Raw genomic sequence first — 22,141 nt, 5'->3', positions numbered from 1 at the left:
CTCACATGTTCCCAGAAGTAAGAGGGTAAGGAAGAGGGAGGAGAACCAGTGGGCCTAACATGGATCATTGTGGGGGAACTGTGATCACTGTGGCAGAGGCTGTAGGTGGACCTAGAACTGGGGCAGGATGGAGCAGGCAACTGAGACCTAGAGTATCTGCAGCTCTAGTGAAGACACAGGTAAGGGAAACACTAGACCTCCACTAAGTCACTAGATCATAAGTCATGCTGACTGGAGATCAGCATCTCCTACAAGGGGATGCCAAATGAATAGGCAGGACATCTTCTCAAAGGCCAAAGAGGACCAGGAGGACAGCACTAAGACCACCAGGTAGACATCACCACTTTCTTCACTGCAAAGAGAACAGGTAAGCTTTCCTTTCCACCCAAGCACCATCTCATGGAAGGCACTATTTTATGGACATCTAAGAAGACTCCTTAAGGCAGCGTGAGTCTTGCATTTGACTGTGTATTCATCCAAAAAAAATAACTACCTAAGTCTTTAAGAGACTATGTAAGCCAGCAGAGACTGAAATACTTTGTATGAATTTAAGTGTTTTTTCTCCACCGTCAGTGGGAATTGAGTTTCTGGGACACGAGAATAAGCTTCTTTCCCACATGCAAGTGTAGTATGTAAAAATGTGACCTCACAATGCAACAAATGTTTGGCAAATTGTGTGGGATTATGCTGTTACATTCACTTTTACATAAGTCTAGCTTACTTAAACTGAAGTTTCATCCCTTGGGAAACAATAGCAGAAAATAGAATTACTGTCAACAGCTCAGAAACAATATCCTGGTCATTAGGTGCTAGAAGAATGGGTGGGTGGATAATAAGGAGGATTAAGTACTTTTCAAAACTTCCTTCCTCTTTCCTGCAAAGCTTATCTGTTTCTCTGGCATTCATTTGATGAGAATGAATTCAAGCCCCTTCTAAGGAGGATATGCATAAAAACAGAATGCTAATAATCACAATACCTAGCACCACATCTTGCTTATAGTAGGTGCTGAATATTTATTTGGTCACTTGATATGTTGATTAGATTTGAAGAGAGATATGAAAATTTGGTGTATTTGGTTGATTTAATTGAAGTGGGGAAGATGAGATGCTATCTCTTAAGAATATCAATGTGGCTAACCAGGTCTAGGCATGGTCTTTTTCTTCAATAGCTTTTATTACATCCAGGACAGGGCTGCCCATTTGCTAGCCTGAAAGTGCCAGGAACAGAGAATGAGAAGTAAGTATAACTTACTTCCTCATTCTACCCGAGTTGGAAGATTGGCCACTGTTCACCTCCTCCATATTCAACTCTAGAACGGCATTTGAAGAACATCTAAATCAGATTTCTTCTGTTTTGGATAAGGGATCTGAGCCCAGCAAGGTAAAATAATTCACCAAAGGTCCCACAACTTCTACTTGAAAGAGACTAGAGTAAGTTTCATGTCTTCCAGGTCAGGAGTTTTTCCTTTACTGCAGATTCTTCTGGAGGCCCATGACAAATCAGACTGTCTGAGAGAAGAAAAAAAAAAAAGGTTATTGGTCCAGAGAAGAAAAGTCCAGGGGCAATTTCAGGTATGGCCTACTTCAAATAAATGCTCAACTCATGTTTCCAGGAACACATTCTCACCATCTTCCCATTCTGCATTTTGTATTCTAGCTTTTCTATTATGTCAAAGATGGCTCCTGGAACCCCCAGGTTTAGGATCCTTAGCTTAAAAAATCCAATGTGAAGAAAGTCTCTTTCCTGATACTTTTGGCAAAAGTTATGATTCTGGTTCTCCTGTCCTTGTTTCCTACTTTAAAGCAGTAGCTATGGTTAGAGGTATATGGTGTTCAGTTTTCATACATCATGCCTGGACCTGAAGGGGCAAGGGCAGGGTCCCAAACCTGGAGGCACAGAAGGAGGCTAGACTGAGGCTGTGATCTTTATTAGGGACATAGGCTGAAAATATGATCTGGGTAAGGAACAAATACCCAAAACTTCCTCTTCTCCCTCCTGCGGGTTTTCTGCAGAAGCTCCCTATTTGATGAACCTCCAGGAAGCCAGAGGTAAGGAATCTCATTGTTGTAGCTCATAAGGTAAGCTTCTGGAGTGCAAAGTTGGGTGAAGGATGAAAAGTGGGTCTGAAAGAGGAACAGACAAGTATTTCATTTCTCAATTATATTTACATTCTATTCATGAGACAAATGAGGGAAATATCCATGAGATGTCAGAACATATGCCATTGTCTAAATTCCTATACTGCAACATTGCCTGCCAGACATCTGTAATAAAAACCTCCTGAAGTAAATGGTATTGTGAACCTATGTGGCAGCAGCATCTGTGACATCCACTGAGGTGTCATCTTGGTTTGGGGTTATAGTTTTTGTTCCTTCATTTACTAGCTCCATGAAACCTTGAACAAACCAGATAACCCCTCAGAGGTGGAGTTTCCTCATTTTTAATATGGAGATAACATTTCCCCTGCCCATCTAATGATATCTGCTACTCAGTACAAATGAAAAATTGGATATGAAAGGATTTGGAGAATGATGAAATACTAATTTTATATTGATTATTTCAATATTTATATGCGAACATAAGAAATATATTAATGTGTTTTATTTATGGGTATGAATTTTTATAATTCTTACACCAGGAAAAGTTCCAAAGCCCATTTGACTCTTTTCCATATGTGGCAGTATTTTTTTACCATGTGAAAGTTGAAATGAATAATGAAAGATTAACCTCCAATTTACTCCAGATTTGCAGTAACGAGATGATTTACTATAAAAGTTAAAGTTTTCTGCCTGACAAGTGAGTCACTGTGCTTATTATGTGTTTACGAGGAGGCAAAAGCACAAAACATCCCCATGTGTCCCGGTGAGTTATGAAAGTCCTTTAAGAGCAGCACATTGGCCATGGATCTTCTCCTATCTCTCCCCTGCAGTTCGCTGAGAATGATTTCCATAATATAGCTGAGCTTATCACAATTCATTTCTGCGCTACTGGTTCCTGGGATGATTGCCTAGATTTCTAAACCCCAGATTGGAAACTGTGGTTTGATAAAAATTAGAGAAAATGGCCCCATTCCCCTCACCCTGTCTCACCCCCTCCTTCTCTTCACTCCCCAACCCCATTCATCCCTCTCTAAATATTCTGGTTCCTAAGACTCTTTTGATCAGATTAATTTATTATCCTAGTTTCTTGGGAATTCAGCAGTGATATCCTCCATGAGAACAGCAAGAGTATACATGTGTTGAGAACTCTATGTCAGATATTTTACTTAATGCCCCCCACCACAGTCCTATGAAATAGATTAGGTCCATTGTACATAAAAGAGCTAAAGTTTGGAGAGGCTAAAGGCAGAACAAGACTTGAACTCAAATATCTGAGTCTAAAGCCTGTGACTCTAACCACCATACTGGATAGACTTTCTGTTTCCATTTTGTTCCAGCAGTTTCTTTTTCCTTCTCTCTCTCTTTGTAAACCTGATTGATCACTATTGAGAAATGCGTCTCACTAGGGTCAGGAGTCAGGAGAAATTTTGTTCCTCTAATTTCAGGAGACACTTGCGTATGCGTTACTGATACAGTGCAGATACTTTACTGGGAAAGAAACGGTCACTATCTCCTGAGGACCCCACGTTGACAGCAGAGCAGAGAACAATCATATTGAATTGTTGTTCTCTGTCAATCACTATGAAGTCTACATTCTAATTATTATGATATCACATAAAGTTCAAGGCCATAAGTGAGGTAAATGGTCAAGAGGCAGCAGGATAGCTTCACAATCACTATTATGACAAAAATATAACACAGGATTTTTAAAAATAAAAACAAAAGGGAATGCTAAATGGAATCTATGAAAGTTATTTTTTATTGGGGTATAACTGCCACACAATGAATGTAACATTAATTTTAGGTGTACAACATAGTGATTCAATAAGTGTATGTATTACACCTTCTTACTGCAAATATAGCTACCATCTGTCACCATATGACACGATTACAATGCCATGAACTATATCCGCTGTGCTGTACCTTTCATCCTCATGACCTATTCATTCCATAACTAGAAGCCTATATCCTCTATTTCCCTTCACCCATTTAGCCCATCCCCACCCCTTTCTCCCTCTGATAACCATCAGTTTGTTCTCTGTATTTATATCACCTACTTAAAAATTTTGTTTGTTTTGTTTTTTAGATTCCACAGCAAGTGAAATCATATGTCATTCTCTGCTGACTACCTGCATTTAGTCCGTATATGCAATTTAGCCTATTTTTCCTACATAATGACTCTAAGAGGTTAACCCCAATGATATAAAATTTACTTCTGGTTATGTTCTCAATCAATTTCATGCTGTTCGCACTTTCATTTACTTCTTAAGTACTTTGGAGAACTGTATGAGGAAAAAAAGAGTACGCTCTCGTTTTAAATGACATCATAAGGATAGTGAACAATTTAATAGGAAGGAAAAAACACTTGAGTCATTTATTAATCCTTTCAATATTTTTGTCAAATGCCTAATTTTTTGCTAGCTGCTGAGAGTATAGGAAAGCTTCTAGTCTAATAGGGGATCCAGGGATATGCACTACAACATAGTGAGTGTTACAGTAGGGGCTAAGAAGTGTGGGTGGGCTTGACTGATGCTAGCTCAATCTTGCAGCATCCAGGAAAATGTCCAAGAACATTTGCTGCCTCCTCTGAGATCTGGTAGCTGAGTAGGCACTAATCAACTGGTAGAGGGTATTTCAGGGTGAGGGGCAGCGCCTAGAAAAGCCTGGCTCCATTTTAAGGAAATGAAAATAGTTCAGTGTTGTTGGAACTGACTGTAAGGAAGGAAGTGGCAAAAGATAAAGATTGGAAAGAAGTAGAAGTTAAATCTTAGACAGTCTCTTAACTAAGATAAATAATTTGGACTTTTTTGGTAAGGTCAATAAACAGCCATCAAAAAGTTTTAAGCAAGTGAATGACATGATCAAAATTGTGCTTTAGGAAATTACTCTTGCCTCACTGTCCAAGAGGACACTGGTGTGGGTTGATGAACTGGTGAGATGACATTGACCTTCATCTCTGAGGAGGCTGAGCCCTGATTTATCTTGCCCATTAAACTCTACATATGGCAGACTCATGTTCATATTAAATATCAATTCCAGTAAAGATAATTTTTCCCCGTCAGAATGGAAGATGTCCATTATAATCCACCTACCCTAAAAAGTTGGCTGATCTCCTTGGTCTCTGCTGCTAGCAGGTTAGGCATGCAAGAGTAGCATTAGCTAGGTCAGACGGAGCCTGTGCAAGCCTCTGTCTCTGCCACATAACCACTCTGCTCCTGGGCCCTTTGTCCAGCACAGAGACAAACTGACAAGAGAAACTACCTCATATACCCAGGATGAATCAGCCTTGCCCTCGGGACATTGAGATACCCCTTTGCAGCATATGTTTTCTGTGGGCAATTAGCTCCATACTTTGTGCCCACTCCTATGGGTGAGTCTACGTACCTCTTCCCAGACTCTATCCCTAGTTTTCCAGTCCTGCGCCTTCCAGACTCTAGACCAGTCATCCATACAAAATGGATAATCAAGTTTTCTGCTCATCAATTTCCTACTGGGTAAGAATTAAGCAATTATCACACCTAGTAGCAACCTGCTTGCTAGCAAATCCTCATATTAGCTCTCCGCATGTCCCTTCTACTTTCTTCATGTCCTTCACTCATGATCTCCGGGATTATATGCAAGCCCTTTGTGTTAAGTTGTTCTTCCAAGGAAGCTCAGGTTAAAATAGTTGGTATAAGGAGTAGCCTTAAAAATCCACCATCAGGATGGGATTTTCAAGCTATATTGCTAGTGGTAGTCACTAGTGCCCTGCAGTGGGTGCATAAGAGTTGGTTGAATATTCATCCCAGCCTGTAAAATTTTAACTGTAAAACCATAATAATGACAGCTATCAGGAAAGTGCCTCCAATGTTCTAGATTTATTTTCTCTTTCTCGCTAGATTGGAGCTCAATGGACAAAAACAGAGGTAAATCACTATGTTGTCACACACTTGTGAGCATCTGGTAGGAAAGCTGTATCTGGAGAGCTATTAATGCCAGGTAGATAGCTCAATAGATGCTGCAAGTGACCAGGTATATTAGTGGCCTGTGAAATATTTCAGTGTTTCCTTTTTTCTGATAATTTAGTAAGTGATGGCCTTTTTCGCCTTCATCGATTTCATGTTCCAAATCAGTGAAACACTACCTGGATACCTACAATTGAATAGCCTGGGGGGAGCTTTAAAAACTAATGCGTGGACTCCATTATTTAAATCAAAACCCCTACAAGTTGAGCCCAGATGTCTATATTTTAAAAGCTTGTCACATGGTTGTAATGTGCCACCAGAGTTGATGCTTGATACTTCTAGGCCAAAAGATAGAGGAAGGGAGAGAGGAACTTGCATGTATTGAGCAAGCACTATTATTGGCCTCTTCCCTCTCTTTTAATATCCATTCAGTTTCAATAATGAGGTTATGGGAAAATGTAATCGGAATTCTTCTTGGGGGAACATTCCATCAGTTTGGTAGAAACACTTTGTTAAGTATTTGATGCTTAGAGTAAAAGAGGAGTCCTCCCAAAAGGCATGCTCAAAACAAAGTAGTTTCCAAAATTGCATGCATATGACAAAGAGAGAAATTAGATGTCCTTTGAAGGGTTGGAGAGGAGAATGAAGAGGGATAAAAAAGAATGAAGAGTAAAGCATCCAAATCTTCCATGGACTGAATTCCTGGTACTTGGGGTAAGGACACCTTGTTGACACAGAATAAATATGAAGGTTTCTGCCCAGGTGACATAGTCAGTATCAAAGCGGGAGCTGGAGGGTCAGGGATGTCCCTGCTGAGGTCTGGGTCTCAACTGTCATTAATGGTTAATATTCACTGAGAATAATGTAGATATACAGGAATTGGAAAAAGATATTGAAAGATGCTGTCGCATTGTGATGTAAGAGAGCCTACTGATGTTCACCTTGGTGTTAGGCTCACAGCTAGAGCTACATTTATGGGACCCCACAAAGAGCCATTATGACCCAAAATGCCCCTCCAGAGGGCTAAGCTCCTGGAAAGTAATCATGAACCAGCACTTTCTGAAGAGTGCTCTGTGGAAATTGAGTTCTAAGGATATTAAGTGCAAAAACTTAACAAGGGTTCCATGGCCAAGGATGTCTTGCAAATCGACTAAATGAAAGGATCTCCAAAGCCTTCAGTATGCTAAGTGGGTGCAGTGATACTCCAAGAGGGAGGAATAGGCTGTCACTTTCTGTGCATGTTTTCATGAAATGTCTCAAGACCCAAACTCCCTGAGAGTCATTTGGGATACGTCACTACAGACCTAGATACAAATGACTGGTAACACATTGATGTTTTTGCAAGAAGAGACCAGGCCTAAGTACATAAGGACACTCGCTAACACATTTTTTTTTTTAAGATTTTATTCATTCATTCATGAGAGACAAGGAGAGAGAGAGGCAGAGACACCGGCAGAGGGAGAAGCAGGCTCCCTGCAGGGAGCCCCACGTGGGACTCAATCCCGGGTCTCCAGGATCACACTGAAGGCCGCGCTCAACCGCTGAGCCACCAGGGCTGCCCATCGCTAACACATTTTAAATTGCCTTCTTTTTCAATCAAAAATAAAAGTAAGTTGTTTATCCTTTTATATCTTTTGCTAGAAATAAACCTCTTGCAAAACAAGCTGTTAACCTGGCAGATGCATAATGTATTCTGTAGATGTTTATCCTCCAGTGGTTGTACATGATGTAATGACTCTGTAGGATTTATTTCACTGGCTCCTCGAAACTCAAATTCCCTGTTGGGAGTTGTAGTAATATATGTGAAAACAGTAGGGAACCCAAAGTAAAGAATTTATCCTGCCGAGTTTCTCCCATTGTACAGTCATGATGTGATTCCATAAGTTGAATGAAAACTCAGAAGCAGTTAACATTTTTACAGCAGGGTCAGAAATAAATTGTGCTTCCAGATCAAGTTACCTTTACTGAAGTGTAAAGTGTGTGATGGATGTAGTTATTCAGTAGGAGACGGGAGACCTGAATTCTAATTCAGTCCCAGTGAAGCCATATTCTTGCTAGGTGACTTTGGCCAAATGCTGAGCTTTCTCATCTGTGAAGTGAGGATTTGATGAGCCTGGATGGAAGTCTTCCAGATTGAATACAGAAGGTGTACTGGATAATAAATGTAAGCCATGCCAAAGTTACTAGAGGAAACGTTAAAACTCAGAACCTACCAAAAGGGGCCTCCTTAGGAAAGTTCCCTTCTTAAGAAAGAGGCTCCAGAATTTTCTACAGCCATGGTGCTCTCAGCAGGCCTGGGATAAGGACAGAGGGATGCTCAGTTTGAGAAAACATTCTTGGGACTCATTTTACTCCACAGGATGCCGGGAAAATGGTGAGAGGTCCAGGCCCTGAGTCCCACATGATGTTGCTGGCCAGCTCTGACCCTTCACTTGAATGTCTAGCCATGATGCTCCTGCCCTTTACGGGGCCAGGCTATCACCCTGTCTTCCTGCTCAGTCCTCACCAGCACACCTGCCGATGTCCCTGACTTAAATTTTGCCACCTTCCTTCCCTCTGCCTGTTACTTCATCATGGACTACTGGAGATCTCCCAAGAGAGAAAATGTTTTTCTGGGGGTTGTGAAGAGCTCAGCCTTTATAAGTGTAACAAGCTTTGTCCCATCACCCAAGAATGGTCACCATACCCTTTCTTAGAAGTAGTAAGACAACAATATGATTGGATTTTACCATATTAAATTCTCAATAATACCTAACTTTGTCCCCCAAATAAAATGTCTTCTGTCTGAATTAGAAGGTTGGAGTGGCCAGAGTATATATAATATAGACAGAGCTCTCGCAGGGATTCTAGCATTCTCTCCTTCATCTCAACTCTCTTTTAATGAAACAGGCCTGTGTGCCTCCTTGATCCTTCAGCTCTGAACATAAAGAAGCAGACCACTTTTGTTAGCCTCAGCAATGTTTGAAAGGTTCATTGCATTTTGAGCTTCAGTTTTCCTGTGTGAAGTTACAGAAATAACTATAATAAAATACACTTTTTCTCATGAGACCTTTTCCCATTTTAGATATCTCCTTCTAAAATGTCTCTCTCACAATACCATACCTCCATAATTCAAGCCCTCCTGACACCTGATATAACCTCTAGTGTGATCTCTCCATGTCAATTCCTGCCCCTTCCTACCCATTATTCACACAGCAACTAGAGAGATCTTTCAGAAGTCTGATCAGGACTTGTCCCACTGAAAACTCTCTTGGCTTCAATTGCTCTTAGGGTGGATTCCAAAACTTATAACATGGCCTACAAGAGCTTATAGTCTGAAGTAATCCCGACACCACATCAAATCTCAACTCTGGCTATTTACCCCCCTTCCCAAAACTCCCATCCCAGTGGTCTCCTCTGCCATGCCTTGCTGCTTTCTGCAACAGGACATATGCTGGTCCTCCAGCCTGAGACCCTCTTTGCCCCCATTTCTTTACTTCACTTGTTACAAACCTTCATGTAGGTTACAAGTATGTCACTTCCTTAGGTTGGGGAGTATATGATCAATATTTAGAACACTATCTGAAATTTATTTTAATAAATTGTGTATGTGTGTGTGGTCACACTCTAGTTATACTTTTACATTTTATATTCTTTCAAGAGGAAGCAAATTTTTTGACACCATTTCTTGAATGGCCATCCCTCCCTCACTATGAATGCCACTTTCCCTGTATTTCTTAAAACCAATGTGCATTTAAGTTTGTATATATACTCTTTTCTTCCATTGAGCTTTTGTGTCTATTTCTGCAACATTACCACACTGTGTTAATTACCATGTAACTTTATAATAAATTTTTGTATCCAGTAAAGAGAGCCCTCCTCTCCTTATTAATCTTTCTTTTTCAAAAATACTTTCTTTTTAGCTCTTTACACTTCCATTGGACTTTTAGGATCAATTTATCAAGTTTTTTGAGAAAACTTTTTTGAGATATTGATTAGAACTCCATTGAATTTTGCAGATAAATTTTGGGAAATTTTAGATATTTCTGAATTTTCATCCAGAAGTTAGCATATGTTTCTATTTCATGTAAATCTTCCTTTATGCCCTTCGATAAAGTTTTATAATATTCTCCACAAAGATCTTAAGCATCTATTTAGATTTATTGCTAGGCTGCTTCCAGATTTTGTCACTTGCAGATTTTTGATACCGTAAATAGTATTCTTAAAAATTTATCCTTTAAGGATTAGTATCCAAAATATATAAAGAAATTATAAAACTCAAAACACAAAACACAAATATTCAGTTAAAAAATAGTCAGAACACATGAATAGACATTTTTCCAAAGAAGACATACAGATGACTAACAACACATGAAAAGATGCTCAACATTACTTATCATCAGGGAAATGCAAATCAAAACTACAATGAGATATTACCTCCCACCTGTCAGAATGGTTAAGTTAACAATACAGGGAACAACAGATGTTGGCCAAAATGTGGGGAAATGGAAACCCTCATACACTGATAGTGGGAATGCAAACTGGTGCAGCCACTCTGGAAAACAGTATGGAGGTTCCTCAAAATGTTAAAAGTAGAAATACCCTACAACCCAGCAATTGCACTACTGGGTATTTACCCAAAGGAAACAAAAATACTAATTCGAGGGATACCTGCACCCTGATGTTTATAACAACATTATCAACAATAGCAAAACTATGAAAAGAACCCAAATGTCCATTGACTGATGAATGGACAAAGAAGATGTGTGTATATATACATATGATGGAATATTACTCAGCCATAAAGAATGAAATCTTGCCATTTGCAATGACATGGTGGAGCTTAAGAATATTATGCTAAATGAAAAAAGTCAGAGAAAGACAAGTACCATATAATTTCACTCATATGTGGAATTTAAGAAACAAGACAAATGAACATGGGGAGAAAAAAAAAGAGAGAGGTAAACCAAGAAACAGTCTCAACTATAGATAACAAACTGATGGTCATCAGAGGGGAGCTTGGTAGAGGGATGATGGGGATTAGAGAGTGATAAGCACTGGGTGTTGTATATAAGTGATGAATCACTAAATCCTACTCTTGAAACTAATATTACACTATACGTTAACCAACTGGAGTTTAAATAAAAACTTGGGGAAAAATTTTATCCTTTAATTGCTTGCTATTGATGCACAACATTGAATTCATTTTATATAAGATATCTAGTATTAGCAACTTTGAGGTCTTTTGTTAATTCTGTTGTTTGTCTTTAAATTGTGTTCATTTTTATATAGATATTAATTTTGCCCACAAATAATGAATGTTTGGTTTTTCTTTACCTAGGCTTTTCATTTGTACTATTTTCAAACATTATCGTGCTAACTAGGACTTCCAGAATAATGTCAAATAAAATTGGGCACAACAGACATCCTTGTCAAGTTTCACCATTAAATTTAATATTTGCTCTTGGCCTTTTTATTATTTCCTTTCTCAGGTTAAAGAAATTTGTCATAAACTTCCACTATGAATTAGTATTAACATTATAATTATGATCGGTATTATGAATGCTTTCTTTGCATCTATAGAGCTTAGCATATGGCATAATATGAGATGAAGATTTTTCCCTCCTTTGCAATCTTCTAGACCAGTTTGGATAGGGTGAGAATTAGTTGTTTTCTGAATTGTTAGAACTTGGCTGTAATGTCACCAGGCCCTATAGATAGTTCTGTTTTTTTCATTCCTTGTTGATTTTGTTCCCCTGCAGATTTTCTTTCTTTCATGGTGAGGCCAACAAGCATATTTTGAAAACTTGCTATATGTTATATACAATATCCTGATTACATGTTATGGAAGTTTTTGTTATTAACTTGACCCATCAGCTTTCTAGAATCAGAGTCTTGGAGTATTTCTTTTAAAAAAAGTTTTTTGCTCTATTGTGCATGAGACCTCTGTTTTATTATATAATCTTGATGGTCAAGACTGATATAAAGGAGGCATCCTTGCATTCATTTCTAATCACTTTGCTAAACTCCTGAAAATGTACCCAACATATTACCAGACTCAGCAGTCTATGACTACAAAATAATATTTTATTTTCTTTGGTACTCAAGACAGTGATTACTAGTGATTACTGATTGCATGGGCTGTCAGAAATCTACGCTTCCCCAGGGTTTAACTCTCCAACAGATTTCAGGCAACTCCATGGAAGATATTGATGTAAATGACTCTTTGTTGGTGGGCCACTCACTTGCTCCTGTAGCCTATGCTCTGGACCACTGCTTTTCCAAAGCCAAGTATATCCCCCTTCACCTCCTAATGTATTTCATAACCTTTTCAGATTCCCTCCACACTTGGACATGATCCATTCTTATAATTCCCAAAGTAGAGCTAGGAACAGGCTCTTGTGTGTAACAAAACTTATTTGTAAAAATCTAGAGAAGAAAAAAAAAAATCTAGAGAAGATGACCAAGTGATTTATAAGGGAAATGAAACTAGACTGCTGTCAGATTCTTCAAAAACAACGGTCTAGAAGAAAATGAAAGGTATTTAAGACATTCAAGGAAAAAAATTGTAGCCACAGGTTTTGTAAGTAGCCAAATTGAGTTTCAATATCAAAGGCTCTAAACAAACTATTAGCAACCTCTAAGAATTCAAGGAATTCCCTTGTCCCTTTCCTAAATCTACTGGAGAACAAACTTCAGACACAACAACATGTCTAGAGACATCAGTATAAACGCTGGTATACTGTTGCTTATAGAACTAAGTTGAAATGAAAATAGGCAGTGGGGCTCATGAGCCAACATTGGGGATAAAGATTACTTTTAAAAAAAAGTTAATAAGGCAAGATTAGAGTGTATAATATTTAGATGCTCCGACAGTGTGATTACAGTACAACTAAAAAATGGTAGAGGGAGGAGTGGAATGAGCATACACAAATTTTTTAAAAAATGTTTTCAATAATCCTTTGGTGGAGTTGTATTGATATCAGTATCGTGGGACAAACATTGTGTATGATGTAGGATAAAACAAAGTTAGTAATTATGATCTATTAATTCTATCATTCCCTGTGTTCTAGATAACAGGTATGCTTCGTACAGAGGAAGGAAGAAACAAATGTAAGCTAGAAGAAGTTGCATAAAAATTCAATTGTCCTGAATTTGAATTGAATAAATTTATACTGATATAATTCAAATTTATACTTATGAATATGTTTGCATGTATATTTAAGAAACCCTCATTTCAGGATCACAATCTGGGTATACAGGATATTCAGTGTCAATGAGTTGGTCCTAGATCTGGCCACTGAAAATTTCTGGAAAAAAAAAAAAAACCAAGCCACTAGCACTGAGCATCCCTAATACTCATTTGAAATGAGGGCTTCTTGGAGATGTGACTAATCTCAGGACAACATCAAGAAATACACAAGATGATCCTGGAACATGTTGTTACCCCATGTTAAAAGGAAACAACTTGAAGAGGCTCCCCAAGATCAAAAATAAAGATATTAACTTTTAAGGAGCATATTAATTACAATAGATTCCTACTATATCAGATATGTTTAAATCCATATAGTTATTCTTATAAAATAATTTGTTGTATTTGGAGAAGGATTTGGGAGACCTCATTATCTTGAAAACTAATAGAAGAAAGAATCACAAACTCATCTGGTCTTGTCTACATGAATTCATCTCCATAGCTATCTGACACGTTACCTTGCCAGCCAAGTGTGAAAAATAGCAGACTCACTATCACACCTGAAGAATCCCTGGGAAATTATGCCACTGTTGCTGACCTAAACTCTTGTCATTGGAGGGGGAACACATTTTTGTTTAAGCTACCAAATGTTAGGGGTCTATCTGTTTACTATATTTCCAATAAATATGGAAATCAGAAAAAAACGAGTGCCATAACAAACACCTGAAATGTATAGTATGGCTCAGCATTCAGACTGAAGGAAGAAAATGTATATCAAAAGCTGGAAAGCTAAAGCCCTATGTTATCCACAGGGGAAAATAAATAAAACTATCATCTATGATAATTTGAAAGGCAGACCAAGAGCCTATTAAGTCTGTAGCTCTAAGGAAAACAGTTGGAAAGAGAATTAATATTAGTGTATGTTGGCTGCTATTTTTCACTTTTAGCAAAGTATCGCAGCCCAGGTGGCTCAGCGGTTTAGCGCCGCCTTCAGCCCAGGGTGTGGTCCTGGAGACCCAGGATAGAGCCCCACATCAGGCTCCCTGCATGGAGCCTGCTTCTCCCTCTGCCAGTGTCTCTGCCTGTGTGTGTGTGTGTGTGTGTGTGTGTGTGTGTGTGTGTGTGATGAATAAATAAATAAATAAATAAATAATCTTAAAAAAAAAGAACTTGGGCAAGAATTGACTATTTTCCAGCTGAAGTGGAATTGAATAAAAAGACTTCCAAAATTCTGAGCTTGTCAGGGCTAAGATAACTGATGGTTTCTGTACCCCCAGATACTAGAAAATAAGATTTGTGGATCAAGGGAGAGAGAGAGAAAGACAGAGAGAAGAAAAAGGAGATTGAGGCTCAGCCCCAGTGGCAAAGAGGTTATTGAGGATGTGGCCTTGCCACCTTAGCCTCTTTCAGACATCAGTGTAGATTCCACGAGGGCAGGAGAGATGTGCTGAGAAAGAAAAGGAGACTTCAGGTCAGGTCTGGAAGAGAACTGGGGGCTTATTTACTACCACGTGAAATTGACTGGAAACAGGTCAGAAGCCTGTCAAGTTTTTGAACAAACTCTATTGCTTAGAAACCACAAGCTGTGTTTATAAAATTACTCTCATGCACCAGCAGAAAGTGGGCTTTGAAAGGTGTACAGCTTCTAATAACATACTCAGCAATATCCACTCCATATGTGAACATGGGGAAAATGAACAAGAATATTCTCCAGAAGGGCAAATGTGCACCCAGGGCCACCGAGAACAGTGGAAAAGAAAGTTCTGTGTGGAGGACCAACCCAGAGTCTATCAAATCATTTTATTGATAGGGGTGGAAGGTCTTTCCAATATCTCCCCAGTAGGATTCCATCATTGCTGTGCATCAGGCACTGCTTTGGGGGTGTTTATTGTGGTTATTCTCTCTACTTTTTTATACTGGGAGGGCAGATGGAGTACAGTTGACTTGTCTTTTAGTTCGAAGGGTGCTAGAACTCGAAGAACCATATGTGGACCTAAAGGAAAGATCTGAGCATCTCCTGAGAATCCTAGACATTGAAATAGACGTGACAACTGGATAAAATTTTGGGTTTTCCTTCTTAAGGAGTATGTGAGCACGTTTCACGTAATGGATTATGCTGGCCAAAGGGGCTAATGACAGGGATTGCTAGCTACAAAAGGAATTATCTGCAAAAAAAATCACTCTCCCCTTCTTTCTGGGAACACAGCTAGACCTCATTTCTCTGTGCCTCCTCCAGAGAAGTGACTAAGTCATCTTTAGTGGAATTCAATTGAAGTGATACATGCCACTTCCAAGCATGGCTCACAAATCCCCTCACACCTGTGCCTCTATGCTCTTTTTCACTACTGGCTGCCCGATGTGGCAAGGTGTGAGACGCCCCTCAGATGTCATATGTTGGAGTTGGCAGAGCCTTCATCAACTTGGGTCATTAAATGACTATCTAAAGGAAAGCTGCCATTAACTTGAATGTTATCATAATGGTTTTGTGTTTTTTTAAGCCACTGAAATTTGGGGGATTATTTTCATTGCAATCCAACAATAGTCTAACACATGACATCAAAAAGTAGCAATGTCTATTTTGCACGATTTGCCAACTTTTCAAAGAAAGGCAATGGTTGATCCATTGAATCCAAGACCTTTATTCCACTGTCCCTTACCCCCATCCTATCAAGGGACCTCATGACCGAATTACATTGTATGGTCTCTTCTTCCTTCTGATTCCCTTCAATCAATGTACTCTTACCTCTCTTCTTCTCTCTCTCCAACCACTCCTTTCTCCCTCTCCCCGCCCCCAACCCGGCTTATCCTCGACTCTGCTGACATCCACCTCTACCTCCTCCCACACTCACAAACTCAATTCATGACCACTGACGTAACACAGGTCCACAGAGCTGCCCCATGATCCCATCATATTTCCATAGTCCATTCACCAGACCAGTCTCTCACAGAGCTATTTCATATTTTCTGTTCTCTCCACAAACCTCCAGTTCCTCAGCCCTCCTCCTCACTCTCAGCTGATGAGTGTGAATTCTATTTCAACAACAAAACAGAAGCCATCAGAGGAGAATTTCCATTAGATCCCAATACCGCCTCTACTGCCTACCTGCATCTGTTCCCATGTAATTTGCCTTCCCTCCTGGGTGAATTGTCTGTGCTCCTTTCTGAAGCCAAAACCTCCATCTGTGCACTGGGCACTGTCTCCTCTTATCTACTTGGGGAATTTAGTCCAACTTTTTCCCTTCTCTCCTGTGTCTTCAAAATTTCCCTCCACACTGGATCTTTCCCATCAACATACAGAATATGCTGCAATATAGCTCATTTTTAAAAGGGGGGAAAAAAACTCCATGCCCTCCTCCAGCTACTATCTCATTTATTTGCTCATGTTTACAGGTATCTCCCAGGGGAAAAAGAATCATCTGTATTTGCCCAATTCCTCTCTCTCTCTCTCTCTCTCTCTCTCTCTCTCTCTCTCTCTCGTTTTATTTATTTATTCATGAGAGACACAGAGAGAGGTAGAGACATATGCAGAGGGAGAAGCAGCCTCCATACAGAGAGCCTGATGTGGGACTCAATCCCAGGACCCTGGGATCATGACCTGAGCCAAAGGCAGATGCTTAACCGCTAAGCCACCCAGATGCCCCACTCTCTTTCTTTCTCTAATTTCCTTCTTTCTTGAATCCATTCCATGCAGGCTCTCTTCCTCACACTTTCATTGAAACAGTTCATATCAAGATCACCAAAAAGCTTCATGTTGTTAAAACCAATGGTCAGTTATTAATCTTCGTCTTACTCAATAAGAATTTGATACAGTGTATTATTCTTTTTTGTAATACTTACTCTCTTAAGCTTCTAGGGAGTCTTCTGTCTTGATTCTATGCCTTTTTTACTGGTCATTTCTTTGTCTTCCCAACCTCTAAATTTTGGAGTGCCTCGGGCACAGTATCTTATGTTTACTCTTTCCTATCTACACTCACTCTCTAGATGATTTTTGTTATCATGGCTTTTAATACCATATCTATGCAGACAGATCACAAATTTCTATTTCTAAGCCAGATGTCTCTCTATAACTCCAGGCTTGTATATCCAACTGCTTTCCTGACATCTCCACTTGAGTGTCAAAACTAACTTTCCCCAAAATCAAGCTTGTGATTATCCTTAAGCTTACTCAGAATATCCTTAAGCCTAGTTCCATTTTTCAGCTGCTTAAGCCAAAACCTTTATCATCCTTGACTATTCTCTTTCCCTAACACCCTAAAGGCAGTGCATCAGTATTTCCTCTTGCCTCTAGTTCAAATTATTTCCAGATTTTGACCACTTCTCCCGACCTCCATCACCATCACCTCTCGCCTAGATTACTGCAATAGTGCCCTATGGTCAAAACTGCTCATTGCCTCCCAATATGTATATCTTCCTCCCGTCTCCTTAAACTAGTAGAATTTTTAGCCAGGTACCTGGTCTTCCAGATTTAGATTTTCTAACCTTCCTTAGAACTTGGAGTAGCCAAGGGTATGTAAGCAGAAATGTCTATGGAATTTCTGGGAACCTTCTTAAGAGGTAGTTGTAAGATACCCTTTGTAGCTTCTTTATCTTGTCCTCACCCTGCTTTCTGGTACACAGATGACTCCTTAGCCCACAGAGAAGCACCCTTATATTTACTCTTTTCTATCTGCATTCTTGAGTCCTTAGAGCAATGAGTTGGAAAGTTTTCCAGTTGCTGAGGACTTGGTAAACAACTACCATCTACATCGAAATTCAAGCTCTGGACTTAAGAGTGAGAGAGAAACTGACTTCTATTTAAAGCTACTTGTTCTTTGGGCAATATTGTCACTGCTAAACTTCATCCCAACCAATATGCCTCCTGATATTTCCTCTCCTTCTGCTCTTTTTCCTTTATAAACTATTCTCCCCAGAGCCTCAGCCAGAGCAATCCTTTTAAAACCCAAGTTAGCTCATGCTACTCTTGTGGCCAAAGCTCTCCAATGGCTTCCTATGCTACTCACATCAAGGTCTCATTAAAGCCCTTACTAGACCTGTTGGCTCTACTTTTTCTGCCCAACTGTTTCCCTGACTTGCAGAGGAGACTCTGCTCTTGTCTCTTCCATATTTCCCCAACTTGTTGCATTCCAGACACTATGGCCACTTGCTGACTCCCAAGCATACTCCAATTGCAGGGCTAAGCACTTCTGTCCTTTTTCTTGGAAGGGATCTTGTGGCTCATATTCTCACTTTCCTCAATCAAGACTGTACTCAGGTGTTACGTTATCAAGGATGTCTTTTCTGGGATGCCTGGGTGGTTCAGGGGTTGAGCATCTGCCTTTGGCTTAGGTTGTGATCCTGGTCAGGGATGGAGTCCCGCACTGGGCTCCCTGCGAGGAGCCTGCTTTTCCCTCTGTCTATGTCTCTGCCTCTCTGTGTGTGTCTCTCATGAATTAAAAAAAAGGAGGTCTTTTCTGACTACCCGGCCTGAACCATCACTAGCAAAACCAGGACATTTCCTATAAAAATTGGTATTTTCAGCATCTTTAGAGAATGCAACTGCTCTAACAGTATAATATGGGACCCAGTTCTCACAGGATAATAATGAACTTGACCCAGGGGATAACAGCAACAAGATAGGGCTTAAGGAAGACTTAGTTATTCCTCCTATATAATTTTCATCAGTAACTTTGTCCCCACTCCTTCTTGATGTGAACAATAGATGTTGTGTTTATTTTATACAAATTGCTATGCAAACTTAGCTTTAAGCACCACCATCTGCATCCCATCCCCATCCCCAGCTAGATGGCCATCCTTCTAAATAAAAAGGTTTAAAGATGCTTCTGGCTAGAAATCGGTTAGCATAAGCATCTGTACTTCATGGTCTCCTCCCAACTTCCTGGTATCATACACTCTCCTACTTCACTAATTCATAATTTTGTCTGGTTCCTCCAGGTAAACAGTTAACAAATAATAACTTAGAGTATCTTTGTTCTCTAAATTTAGAAGGGAAAACTGAAAAGATTAAGAGGCTTTTGGAGACCCAAAAGAGTGACTCTTCAATAGTGGAATTCCAGGCATCAAGAGGCAACCATTCTACATTCTAACTTTCTATACCTGCTATTCTGAAGGCTGAATTCCATCTATCAAATTATTTTACAAAGCCATATGGCTCATTCCTGGAAAGTCATTTGATTTGGTTCAGAACTCGTCTTTTTTTCTTTTTTAAATGTCAATACAGGCCAACAGGCTTTGAACATGTGCAAACATTATTGCAAACAGATTAATCTTTTCTAGAAAAGGATCTAGTCTTGCACAAAGGAACGACTACTTTAAACAACTAGAAGGTAAATTGCATTATTGAGTTGGTGAATGCTATATTTAGAAGTTACTAGAGATAATTGTTAGTTCAAGTGTAACTCAAATTTCTCAAAATTAATAACTTGTAAGATGTTTATGTAGAGCTCAGCAATGCCCTGTTACATATTTATGTGGAATTTTTATTAAAGAAAAGTGTTGATGTTTCCACATTAATTTTACCACATCTTTATAGATACTTTCAAAACCAAATTTTTGGAGAATGGTAATGAAAAATTGCTTTGAATTGAGCTCATGGAGTTTTCTTTTTAACAGTTTGTTCAGGATTAATAATTATTATAAAATAATTTCATTCATTCACTCATTAAACAAAATCATGCAACAATTATTTATCTTGCAATGCCAGTCACTGTTCTAGGCACTAAATTCAGAGTAATGAGCAAAAGAGCAAAGTTCCCCTTCTCATAGAGATTATAGTCATTGCGGCAGAGGATAGGGGAAAGAGATGTAAACCAGTAAATATATTAGATGTCAGGCTACAAAGAAAAGTGCCAGTAAAGCAGGCAGGGATGGAGTTTTATTCATATTTACATCACCAGCATCTGGAGCTCCAAAGGAGCCTGAGAGAGTGAATGGATTAATGATTTTATATGATAAACTATAATTGCAGAATCTCAAAGCAGACAGAACATTTACTCTAGAGCCATAGAATAAGTTGGGATTGGGGCATGCATGCTTTTAGTTTCATCTCTCACAAACTGGGGCCTTGTGTGTTGGTTGTAAGTGGTTCCCAAAAGGAAAAGCCTTGGAAGAAAAAATCTTTGTTTTGGCCTCTGCCCACAACCCCACGACCACCACCACCATATACTGAGCTAGGGCTTCCAAGAAACTTTACCACAAACCGAAACCACAATGAAATACCATCTCACACCAGTCAGAATGGCTAAAATTAACAATTCAGAATAATAGGTGTTGGCAAAGATGTAGAGAAAGGGGAACCTCTTGCACTTCTCGTGGGAATGCAAATTGGTGCAGTCACTTTGCAAAATTGTATGGAGGTTCCTCAAAAAGTTAAAAAAAAAAAAAAAAAGAGCTACCCTGCCACCCAGCAATTGCACTACTAGGTATTTATCCAAAGGATACAATATAGTGACTTGAAGGGGGCACATACACCTCAATGTTTATAGCACCAATGTCCACAATAGTCAAACTATGGAAAGAGCCCAGATATCCATCAGCAGATGAATGGATAAAGAAGATGTGGAATAGAACAATGAAAAATTACTCAGCCATGAAAAAGAATGAGATCTTGTCATTTGCAATGATGTGAATGGAGCTAGAGGTTATTATGCTAAGTGAAATAAGTCATTCAGAGAAAGACAAATACCACATGATTTCACTCATATGTGAAATTTAAGAAATAAAACAGATAAACATAGGGAAAGGGAAGGAAATATAAAATAAGATGAAAAGTAAGAGGGAGACAGACCATAAGAGATGGCGAACTCTAGGAAACAAACAGAGTTGCTGGAGGAGAGGCAGGTGGGGGTATGGGGTAACTGGATGATGGACATTAAAGAGGGCACTGGATGTAATGAGTACTGGGTGTTATATGCAACTGATGAATCACTAAATTCTACCCCTGAAACTAATGATACAGTATGCAATAACTAAAGTGAATTTAAATTTAAAAAAAAATAAAAGAACAAAATGCTAAGATTCCCATAAAGATGAGAAATTTCTCAGTTTGATGTTATGCATTATCTAAAGCAAATCAGACCTCTACTTAGAACAAAGGCTACCTTAGAGAAAAGAGTGTGCAAGTTAACGTGTTTTCTGATAACCTTTCTTTCCTCCTCCTAGTATCCTTCAAGTTGAACTCATTACTTAGGGTCCCCTTTAATTTTCCCTGGGTTACTTCAACCATCCAGTCATTTGTGGTCATTGCTAATTGCTTCACCAAGCAGAGTCAGTACTTCTTGTTTCCAGATACTGTGCTGTGTTGGCAGAGTTTGGCTGGGTCTTTCTTCAACAGTTCCAGGAAAATCATATCTTTACTTGTAGCCTTCATTAACCCTGAGCAGAAACAGAAATAGACATGCCCAAATGCTGAACCCGATATCTTTGTGAAAATCATGAAAAACAGTGTCACTTTTCCCTTCTCAGGGCCTCTGATAAGACCTCTCTCAACCACAGTCTGTTAGATATCAGAGGATATGGTTGCCCCAACCAGGCCAACTCAGGAAGTGTAGAAGAGCCAGCACCAAGGGTGGAACCAGAGAGTGAGAGAAGAAAGAGGGTGACCTAGTTCATGACAAATAAATCTCAGAGACAAGACTAGACTGTAAAGTCAGCAAAGTTGCTCAGGACTGCATTACCATCTCAGAGGCCCTGGACACTTTTATCTTCAGGGACCCCCCTTCCTCCATTAAATAATATGAACAATTATATTTTATGACTTCATTGACAGGAAGGTGGATACAATCCAGACTAGACTCATTATTATAGATTAACTATAATTAGAGTTATTGTTGTTCTTACTTAAAAAAATAAAATAAAATTTGAACAGTTTATTTGTCTGATGCTTCCACTGCCTGTCCTGCCCACTCACATCATCAGAACACCTTGGCCA

General features: G+C 39.2%; 1 long non-coding RNA gene across 1 annotated transcript; it reads left to right on the top strand.

The window, feature by feature from the left end:
* The first annotated feature begins 4,125 nt into the window (after positions 1-4,125).
* Positions 4,126-9,887, top strand: LOC121493874. Its single transcript, XR_005988578.1, has 3 exons — positions 4,126-7,652; positions 8,103-8,208; positions 8,404-9,887. It is a non-coding gene; the product is annotated as an uncharacterized LOC121493874 (long non-coding RNA).
* Positions 9,888-22,141: the final 12,254 nt, after the last annotated feature.

This window comes from Vulpes lagopus, chromosome 6, assembly GCF_018345385.1.
Source record: "Vulpes lagopus strain Blue_001 chromosome 6, ASM1834538v1, whole genome shotgun sequence".
Taxonomy (NCBI): Eukaryota; Metazoa; Chordata; class Mammalia; order Carnivora; family Canidae; genus Vulpes; species Vulpes lagopus.
Note: the sequence above shows the minus strand (reverse complement) of the source record. Positions and strands in the feature narration are given on the sequence as shown.